We start from the raw sequence: 11,909 nt of genomic DNA on the forward strand, positions 1-11,909 counted from the left end.
CAAGAATCATGTCATTTACAATATGTTTTTCCATTCTTTTCTTCTGCAGAAGGAAGTTTAACATTTGCAGGCAACTTAATAATCTTCTTTCTTAACAAATAATCGAAGATATCATCTGTCTTTGACACATCAAATGAATAAACTTTATTACTCTCCTTCTGTTTGAATTTCTGTCCTATTGATACAATTTTTCGAATTAAGGGCTCACAAACACAAGGATCATGCTTAGTTATTTCTGTAGCGTCAATTTCATGATTTGGATCTCTATAGTAAGTAAGTTGAATAGGAGGAATTATTCCTATCCATATCTTCTTCCAATAGGGATTCATATCTGGATACTTTATAGGTTAATTCTACTAAGTCTCTAAACTCTGTAGAATCAAACCTCTTTCGAAGTTCTCTTTCTAACCCATCTTGTGCTAATCTCACAAATTCTGCCTCTGGAAGTTGGAGTTTGCATTTAGTTCTAGCCCTTTTAAACCTAGATATGAAATTAACCACTTTCTCATCTGGCTTTTGCCTTAATCTAGCTAGGTCAGCCATAGAGACTTCAGGTTCTGCATGGAAAAACTGTGCATGAAAAACTTCCTCCGTTTGATACCAATTGGCTATTGACCCTGGTGGCAGATTAGTGTACCAAGCAAAGGCTGGTCCAAATAAAGAATTTGGTAATAGCCTCAACTTCATGAATCCATTTTGAGCCAAAATTTTACATTGTGCAAAAAACCTAGCAATATATTCTACAGTTTCTCCCATCTCCATAAAACAAAGTGAAATCTGGAATTTTAAATTCCATGGGAATCTGAAATGTCCTATCTATCCATTTAGGATATGGTTTATTTATTTATTTATAGATTTATGGTTGTACCTCCCGAGTTCGAGATCCACAAATTTCTTAAATGAGACCAATCATTTGGTCTCTTAACACTGGATTTCCCCCAAAAGGGACATGATCTCGGTTTACCACAGAGGTTTCTATAGGCGCCTTTTCTTAAGGATCCATATGAACACCTAAATCCCCTTGGTTTTCTCTAAAGCCACCCCATATAATGGTTGCTGTATCCCAACAATTGGGATATTAGCTTGTGCATTCCATGGGGTTTCTTTTTTGAGATTGTCTCCATAAACTGGTTGATGATTCCTAGTAGCAGGCACCCTTTGAGGGTGATTATGAAGATAATTATTCCTCTCATTTGGTTTATACCCCTGTACTAACTCAATGACATCCTCCCACCCCCCCAAGTGTGGGTTCGAAGAGAGGATTCATGCTTTGTGTCTCTCTAGTCCTCCTTTGAGTTCTTGGGTTATTAAAATGATCTTTTGAGGTACCACTAGTAAAATTTGTTGGCCTAACGGGCTCATACCATGACTGAGGTATTTCCTATTGGTGCATTTTTTCTTTGCTTGGCCTAGATTTCATTTTATCCTGTCCAATATCCTCTCTAAACCCTCCTTCGAAAGGGCCTTGGTGGGTGCTTGAGTTAGCATGGTTGTTCAATCCAATATTTTCTAGACTGCGCCTTGCTTGCTCTAGAAGCAATAATCATTTCTAATCTCTTATTTTTCTAATCATTTCATACTTTTTATCATGGCTCTCTGAGTTTGAGGCATTTCTCTAAAAGCAATAATCATTTCTCTAAAAACCTCCTCTTTGTCATGATTTTGACCACTTGACTGGGCTTGGACATTTTGAAGTGCTTCATGGGGAGGCCTTTCTAATCTCTTAGACACTGGGGGAACTTCTAAGCTAATGATTAAGCCTTGTTCCTCAGCCACTTCTGTTACAATCTCATCTTCTGGCTCTGGGCCAAAGTTGGGTGTTGTTTGCTTTCTAGTTCTTGGCATTTTGACACCTTCGAGTCCCACTGGACGTGCCAAAAATTGTTTGTGCTAAATTAGCTAAACCTGTGGCAAAATGATTGTATGCAGGCATGTCAGAAAAGAATAGAAATTATCCTTTTCAAATTAACTCAAAAATAGCTAACTTAATCGGGCAATTGTGATTGTCCGTTCGATTTCCTCAATTAAGAGGATTTTCTAAAGGGATCAATTAAACTGAATCAACACGATTCAAATAAGGAAATCAGAAAAAATAACTGAATATAAATAAGCTTGAATTTAGTCAAAAGCAAACTTATACACGATTACTTTTAAGACTTCGACAAGAACAAGATAGAAATATAAGCACGCTTGAATCTAATTGAAAGCAAGCTTATATGCGATTATTATTTTAGCAAAAACAAGACAGAACGATGTAAGATGAATTGAATTTAATCAAAACTAAGCTTACATTCAAATAAGTTTTCAAACTTGCAAAATATTAAACTACAACTATATTACTCCTAAGTCCTAAACTACTTTAGATATCTGAACAACCATTTTTTTGTATGGGATGTCAGATGATGATTTTTTGTCAAGGCTTCAATTCTTCTTCCTTTTCTTCTTGTATTTATAGACAAAAGGTCTGTCTATGACTCTTGTTCTCCACGTTTACCTTGAATGTCTGAATCTTCATTTGAATTTGATTTGAAACGCCATAATTCCCTCCAAGAACGATTATAATTGCCTTCGAACTGCTGTTGACTTGGTCTCTCCAGAAAACTCTTCTTCTTCCCACGTTTGATATTGTAGATCGTGGTTAAACACATGGATAGTGGGTTCCTATTCTTGTGCAATTATGAGTTAGTGCTTTGAAATTGGTTACTCAAATGATCATAGGTAAACATAACTGATTCTTCTTGAGAAAAGAGTCTCTAATGACACTATTCGATGGTTTAAAGAGTTAGTCAACGGTTATGCTGAATTATCATCTTAATATATGTCACTTTGTGACCAAACATGGTCGTCTCCAATCTAAACGATACCATATAGTACTAAAATGACATCATTATTAATCCCTTCGATTCTCTATATCTCAAGCATAATTATGACGTGTTTTGATTGGTCTACACACTGTTTAGTGCTATGTGTAATTTTCTTATTGGGTGGTATATTTTTTGGTGTAAACAAGAGCGGCAGGACTTTCTTGAGTTTCTTTCATCTTTGCTTTTCATCATAGAATGCATCAAACCAACTGATAATAAGAGTCATTGGTAAGCGAAAAGTTTAAAACCTACATATCCCTTGATTCCTATAGGTTTACTTGAAGTGTAGAATGGTTGGTAAGTGAAAAGTGTAAAGCCTACATATACTGTGATAGCTTGCTCAAGTGATATAGCCGAATCAAATACCATGGCACAAACTTTAAGCAAGATGATGTACATTGTGTCACCGCTGCCTGTCTTGAGAACATCGTGTATGACACAAGACTCTGGCGACTCCTATTTCATAAGGGATATTTTTTATCAGCATATTTTTTTTCGAAATGGCGCATAAATAGGTTGATCGATATTTTGCGAAAGACTAGCAAACCTTTCTGTTGAGATACATTTTTAAACAAGTGTCTGACACCTTTCTGGGAAGACCTGACGAGTGTCGAGAAGTCTCCTTACTTCTTAGAAAACGATGTGACTGGTCTATTCTCAAAATCTAAATAAAAAAGGTGGTAACACTGGATTTTGCAAGGAGCAGAGAACTGTCCCCATCGAATCACATTCTTTGGAAGTGTAACAAACATATGTAGATGAACATAGATATACTCCCAACTTCTTACACATATAAGCATTTATCTTAGTACTCTCATTTAAAATCAATTGGCATATAAGTTGTATCATGAAAATAAAAAAATAAAAGGAATCCAACTTTTCTTCATCATGCCTCCCTCTAATAGCACTCTCTTGTCTTGACCATCTATGCTTAATATGGAAATCACAACCTTTTATTTGAATTATATTCACTAATTACATTCAATATTCACAAGTTAGTAGTTACGTACCTGATGTGATATTAGATACCAAAAACCTTCTATTTAGTATTACTGACTTCATAGCTTTGAGTCAGCTAATATAGAATTTTCAAAATTTCTGACGTTCCTACAAATTAAGTTATATGACATGCTCTCTATTATAGTTATCACTTCAACCAGTGGACTGAATATTACTTTTGGTCGACACCCCTCTTCCCCAATGAGGCACAAGGACCTCCTCCCAGATAAAAATGTTTTGCCCTTTTGTATGATGCTATTTTAATTCCTCAATCATCTGTTTTCGAAAAGTATCGCATCCTTATCTTTTTTTACTAACTAATTTGTGGAGATCTATTTTACCATGCTCTTTCTTCCCCGTATCCTAAACATAATATAGATGTTCCTAGTTTTCCTGTCTTTTCACATAGTCGATTTCAAACTGTTTTAGCTAAATATGAACCACGAAACAAACCTACCTTGCTGGCAAGCAAAAATGTAGGCAATTGTATGAGGTTCAATTCATGGTCAGCCCAATACGGAACAAGTAATATGTCCATTTCACTGAAAATGACACCAAATTTACATACTCAACAGGGAAAGAATAAGATCGGGATACACAAAAATTATCTGAATAGCCAACAATATGTAAGGACAAAATAAAAAAAGGAAAGAGTCAAACAAAAACAAAAAGAACTATAGATTCCAAAGTCACACATTCAGGATTACTTGTTACTTATAAGATCCTCCTCTCAGAAACTGCTGATCATTGTGTTCCACAACTGAACGAATCTTATTGGTTCTTTTTCTTTTTAAGAAGGGTTCTAAAAAAGTTCGAAGATGAATCAAATTAAAGTAAAGAACTCTCCATCTTTTCTTGACAATATTAGAACAAAGATCAACTGAAAGCAGCAGAGCAATTCTAAGAAGTTGCAAAGTGAATAACCTCAGCAAAGTTCTGCGAGAAAGATGTCCTTTCTTTTTTGCTGGCTCGTTCTTTTCCTCTGGAATTAAGCAAGCATTAAATGCACCAGGCAGTGACTGAAATTTGGACCTTAGCATTCCTAGAGTTTGGATCTGGAAACAATAGAGGTTAGGGTAAACAGTGGCACAAATGGAGGCATTGAAGATATAATAAGATAAATGTAAAGAAGCCCAAGCCAACACAAAAGTTGAAATATGTAATGACCAATCAAGAAACTCAAAACACCCAACACTAAATCACTGCTTAAGAAATCCATAAACAAAGCATTCGCCAGAATGTTGGCATGAAGGTATCAACTTATGACATCACATTCAAAATATACAACATATTCTTCCGGATTATTTGCTCTTTTGATATACACATTCCCATTTACCACCACACGTATATAATTGTATTAGTCTAAAATTTTATACAAAAGCACTAAGACAGTGTGAAGTTTAAAAGCATGCATGTCATGCAGTTGAGATCATAGTCATCCTTATGCATTCAAATAATGAAAGAAGTTTGCACTTTCAAATGTATAGCTTTGACAAATATTTTGTGGCACCTCTTCTGACAAAACTGGTCTACCTTACAAACAGCCGCCTCACTACCGTGCCACTAAAAAGCCCCAATGCCATTGATTGATTGATTGATTGCTTGCTTATTTCGTTGTCCGGTTGTGGGCATTATGCAGTGAGGAGGTTTGTTTAGCCTCGGTTTGCTGGATTATGTACAGCTTCATTTCATTTCATTTTGATCCTATATGAGGTCCAGGGCATTAGAACTCTGCATGCTATTACTCCACCTATTCTTACTTAACCTATTTGGGCATTTGTGCTGCTGCATCATCTTTTCTGCTACTGCACACAACCATTCCAGATGCTTGAGTGTAGTTCAGCATATGTGTAGAGACCTGTATATTTCAAATTGTTGAAAATGCTTATTGAATGCCAAATTTGGAAAATATGATTTATGTGGTAGATGATTAAATTGGGGTTTAAAGAGAAAGAATGGGGATTAGAGGGAGTAAAGGTGTGATTTGCTTTTGAGGTAGTATAAATAGTGCATGTGTGTGGTTGTAGGAGATGAAATTATCCCCTTATATCTCTCTCTCCACCATCCCTCTTCTCTCTTTACCGTCTCTCTCTCTCTCTCGCTCTTCCATTTGAAACTCCACCAAAAACCTCAAGAACCTCAAGGATCCATCCTCTTTTCACCTCTAGAATGCAACCCCGGGCTCGTATCATGCTGGGTGGAGCTCAAAGAGAAGATCTTGGTTGATTTCATGGAGCTCAGACCTAGGGCTTGTTCAAATCTCTTGGGTTTCAACCTTTGGCTTGAGGTAGGGACTTCTTTACCTATTTTATGTGTATATATGTTGATTTGGTGTATGGATCGTGCTTGGATCGTTCCCCTTTGGCACTTTGAAAGTCTGTCAAAACTGTAGAAGATTGTCTCAGAACTGCATGGTATCGATACCCAAATATCGATACCCCTTCCTTTTCTGGAAGTCTACAGCCAGGTATCGATACCAAAACAAGGGGTATCGATACCCCTTCCCTCTCTGGAAATTCTGCTCGTCTTCTGAGTTTCAGCCCAACTTCAAATGGCCATAACTTTCTCGTCCGATGTCCAATTCATGCAAACTTTATACCGATTTGAAGGTCTTGAAGTTCAATTTTCATTGCCACCGAAATTACCTTAAGACTCTGAGTACACAAAATGTTATGACCATTTGAGTAGGGGTGTGTCAGTCTACCAACATCCGTCGGCTACTCCTTAGATTCTTGTTCTATCGTTATGACTTCCTATGATTAGTGGATGTTATTCTTGACCCATTGGTCCTCCGTTAGTAAGGATTAAATGATAGTTTACTTGATTAAAATGTCAATAAAATGCAATTTGTGATTGATTGATTAATTATGAACGTTTGTGGCATATATGTGATATAGTTGGCATGTTGTAATGTATTTCATCTATGATTGTGGTCTTGGGAAGGTCATAGCTTGTATATCGAGTAAGGAAATAGTTGTTTGAGTTGGAAGTTGATTTAGGAAGTCTCGTAACGCAAGGGGTGGTAATACGAGACTTAGGTGGTCTTGTAATGCAAATGGTGGTAATACGGTGACCCGAGTTGTTAGGGATCACTGTGACACAAGGGGTGGTAACACGGTAATCCTCATGGTGTTATACGGTAATGCAAGGGGTGGAAATACCGATGGAGGTGATTGGCGATAGTGAGTCGTGTCGAGGTTACTTGAGTTGTTTAACATCGTGTGAACTTGGTGGTATATTGAGCTATAGGCATGCGTTAGGATGATCATATTGAACGTTGGAATGCCCTTAAATCAATTGTGATCTATCGATTGAGCCGTACTTCTTCTCTTCATTTCACTTGTACATTTCATCATGTTTACATATAGAATCGGTAAAGATTTTCCTACTAGGCTAGTGTAGCTCAACCCAATATTTCTTTTCAGGTTCAAATGCCGGGCAATAATAGATTGCATGTATCTTGTGCTTGGATTTGAAGACTTTCATTTGGAAGCTATCTGCATTAGTTACTTAATCATCTTTGTAATTGGCTTTCTTTGATAAAGATGGGTTGTAACTAATCATTCAAGGATACCTTTTGACTAAACTATTTGTAATTTAAGGGTTAGTTCGTACAAATACTTAAGTTCTATTTGGGCCGGAGTGCCAATGTTGTATATTCTTAAACTTGGGGACTTGGTTTGTAAAATAAACAGGTGGAAACTCTTTTGGGTACTACTTACGTTATGCGAGGATCTTTAATCGAAATGGATTATCTATTTATGTTGAAAATCGAGGGCTTGACAAGATGCCTTGAGCCAGTGGTTTGTTTGCTTTTGTGTGTATAGCTTACTGCTGCAGATTCATTTGTTCCTATGAATCTGCTGCAGTTTCATGATTGCTGCTATTTGCAGATCTGAGAATATTTTGTTTCGTTCCCAAGCCAGGATGTTGTATCCTAAGTTTGCTGCTATCTGTTCGGTCTTGTTTTGGGTAGTTTATCACTGTTGTCCTGATTTTGTTTTATAGTTGTACTATGAAACTACCTATCCTTGGGGGGGTTGTCCCTTGGAATGTTTATGCCTTTCTAGGGGGCATGTCCTTAGTTTTATTTTGCATCTCTTTTGTTGCAAGTTGCTGTATAACTGTTGTTGATCAGAATCGGGCCTCCTGCCTTGGCTTCTTGTTGCTACTGCTGCTATAATCTATTGCTTCGTAGAGCTGCTAATCTGTTTTGTGGCTGCTATCTGAAAGCTACAACTGTTTTGTTGATGATGGTGCTTCTCTTCTGCTTGCTGCTGTAATGGTAGTAAATAGCTGTTGATCTATACTATTTTGTTACTCAACTGTACTATTTTGTTCCTATGGCTACTGAACAGTTTGGTTGCTGCTGTACATAATGCTCCCAAGCTCATTTCACCTATTGTGCCATTTGACGTTTCAAGTATTGCAACTAGACATTAGGAGGTCATCTGAAATGTCTACTTTACTTAGTTGTTTTCAGAATGTGTAAATTGGTTCTCATATAGTCATGTTGGCTATTTTCTATGTAGTCAGGTTGCACTAAGTGTAATTTTGCCATCTGTTTCGTATCTCTCTATTAGATGGATAGGAAACAGTTGTTCCATTTGCTTCTAGTCCTATGTAGCCGTTTGGCGTAGGCGTTTTCTTTCTCTTTTCTATTTCTTTTTGTTTTATTTTGTTTTCCTTCTAGGGTATGCCCCTTGTAGGCTGTATATTCGGTTAGCCTCTTTTTTTAATTTCAAGCTGATTTACCCACAAAAAAAAACAATCCGGACACAACCTCCCAGCAAAAATAGATAACATTACCAACATAGCATGAGATGGGGTATCATGGATAGTGGTGATAGGAGGGACAAAGGCGGGCTGCCAGGGCAGTTGAGAGCAAGCAAGGAGAGATGGCGGACAGTAGGTGCATCTAGATTATGACTTAAGAGGGGGGAATGATCTGGACGGCCGGGAGGGGGAAGAAAGAGTAGGAATACTGGGGATCTGGAAATTTTGTATACAATGTATCAGTGCCTACATCAAGATTATGTTGAATGTATTTTTGTCTTCAAAATATAGCAAGCTATTTTTGCCCTTTATATAGTAAGGGTACTTAGCCTACATGTAAAACAAGGGAAAAATAGGAATCAGAAATCTAGTCTAACCTCATCAAATTCTGTTCGCCTCATTAGCATTCGACTAAAGGGGAACTTAAAAGGAAAAGTAAAGCTGACGAGAGTCAATCTTCATAATAAAAATTGGGGAGGTACCAGTATAGGTGCGAATGCAAAAAATTGCCAAACACAGTTTCTAACACAGCTAGAGTTTATGATGTACCGAAGGGGTGAAATTAGAAGAATCTCAAATTAAAACTCCAAGAAGTAAGAAGGGAACTGATTCCTTCCACAAAAGTTGCCAATTTTTCCCTTTGTGTTTCCTTCTATTTTAATCAAAATGGAAAGACATTGAAGGAATTAATCAGAGAGACATAACGAAGAAGCTCGCTCTCAAGCCTTCTTCATCAACTACCCTTTTTTTTCCAAATTTTACAAGCTCGCAAGCCTGGGAAATGAGTTAACAAAACAGTAACCCCTTAATGAAGAATACGAAACAACACAAAACCTAAAAAGTTTCTAAAAGAATATAACATGGCTCGAAAAACTCATGTTGTTCTGTAGAAACTTTCGTAGTCAATGAACTGAGAAAGTTTGTGCAAAAAAGCGGGGTGGGAATAATTGGATCATGAAGGCTTAATTGGCATAGAGCCTAATTTACTATGCATTAGGTTGGAATGCAAACCACCTCTTACTTCAGCAAGAAGTTACAGCCATCTTCTATGTCACCTAGTTCTTAACAGTTTTTGGTTGTCATTAATACATATTGTCAGAACATTAACAAAATACTGAAGTTTCCTATGGTAGAGCTCCAAAACTGTTATCTGCTCTGACGTGTCCAGTTCAAATGTCCAGTGCATGGACTGGTTCAAAGTTCTTGCTGCAAGTTGGCTCTAAGTTATTACTTGTTAATGCTCGATGTAAATTAGGGCTCCAATTAGCCTTTTGTCATGTGTTTCCTTTCCCTCTATCTAGAGGGGATTGAAACATTCATTATTTACAACTTTTTATCGTTGTGTAGCCTTTTCGCCTTGGCGTAGTCAAATTTAATGTAAATTTTGTTTTGTTTTGTTTTCCTCCAGGGGTATGCCCCTTGTAGGCTGTATATTCGATTAATTTTTTTTTATTTCAAGCTGGTTTATCAAAAATCAAAAATCAAAAATCAAAAAAATAAATGTTAAGGGCAAATCTCTTAAGAGTGTAATCATTAGATTGGGCTTCACAGTAACGGTTTATCAAATTTGGATCGAGAGAAATTTGAGGAAGTTCCAAAATCAATCCTGTACTTGGGAGATAGTTGTTCATAAAATTTGCATTATGGTAAGAGCAAGGCTTTATCACATTCTAAATTGCCACATTCACAAGCAGATGGGATTGTACATGTGTGGAACACTGTTTAAACCTATTTACTGTGATGTTTACCGTATCTGTTGGAATCTGGATGTAACTGTTTTCTAGTGGCTTTGTGATTCAATTGGGCAGGTTGGGCCGGTTGTTGACTGTATTAGCAACCTTGAGGGTGGCTACACTTTGATTTGATTGTTCGAACATATTGGCAGGTCCATAATTGTTATTACTTCTATCTACAAGGTTACCTTAATCTTTTAATGGTTACTATTTGCAGTCAATTTTGGAGGCCTTAGGTGGGCCTCTTTTAGCTCTCGGTTGGATTTAAGTGTGCCAGCATATGTGGGATCTGTGAGATGTGTGCTGGAGCCCCAATCTTCTTGTGAGCGGAGGTAATATTTAGTGGGGGGCTTTTTGTGAGGGAGAGGCAAGGGAGTTGAGGCCTGCCCTATTGCTTTTAGTTTGATTGGTGTGTTAGGTTTCGAGGGAGGAGTAGAGCGAGCAGGTAATAGCAATGGGCTCTCTAGTTTCTTGACTTAATTGATTTGGATTGTGAAGATCCTCCGGATTTCGTTATTTTGCTCCTGTTTCTAGTCTTGTTGTGACTTTTGCTGCAGCTTTCTACTCATTTTGGGTTGCTATTTTCTGTTGCTACTTTGGTTGCTTCTGTTTACTACTGCTGCGGCAGCTACACTTTGTTTGGACTGCAGTAAGGGCATTTTGCTTGCTTGCTGCTACTACTACTGCTACTTGCTACTGCTGTTTGCTGTTAGCTGTTTCATGCCTCTGCTGCTGTAATGGTAGCAACTAACTGCTGTTGATGTGGTTTCCTACGAATTCTGATGTTGTGCCACGGATTCTTGTTAATGTTGGTTCCTATGGCAGCTATTGTTTGTGATATTCTACTGTAGTTGTTGCTGCTTGTTCTGAATCTGCTCAGGTCCAGCTCTAATTGGATGCCATGGGAAGATGTCCCTGGATCCAAATGGTGTGGCAATGGGTGCCTTGGAAAATGTATAGGTTGTGTCCAGGTTTTGGCTACTTTGTATTAGTCCATTTTGGGATGGCTACCTTTGAATGTATTGGAACTTTTGTACCTACCTTGGGGGGTTGTCCCTAGGGATGTTTAAGCCTTTCTAGGGGGCTTGTCCCTAGCTCTTTTCTTTCTCCTCTTTGGTCTGTTTTAGGCCTATTTTGTAGCTGTTTGTATATCTTATGCTGCTGCTGTGTAGGAGGCCTATTGTAATATACGTCTATGCCTTGCTGTGTTCCCGAATAGTTGCTGCTCAATCTATAGGACTCAAGCTCAGCTCTACCTGCACAAATGGCACCCCTTTGCTCCTGTGCTGTTCATAGTTGCTGCTGCATAATGTGTTTTCGTTTTGTTCCATTCCCTCTTTTTAGATGAAATGGAAACAATTGGTATCTTTTGCTTTAGTTCTCTATAGCCAATTGGCTTTAGAGTCTCTTTTTGTCAGTTTTCCCTCCCTCTTGGAAGATAGATTGAAAACAACATGTCTCATTTACCTTATGTAGCCATTTGGCTTAGGCAAATTTTCTGTTCTTTTCTTTACTTTTCGTTTTTCTTTTCTTTTCC

This window comes from Rhododendron vialii, chromosome 2a, assembly GCF_030253575.1.
Source record: "Rhododendron vialii isolate Sample 1 chromosome 2a, ASM3025357v1".
NCBI classification, from domain to species: domain Eukaryota; kingdom Viridiplantae; phylum Streptophyta; class Magnoliopsida; order Ericales; family Ericaceae; genus Rhododendron; species Rhododendron vialii.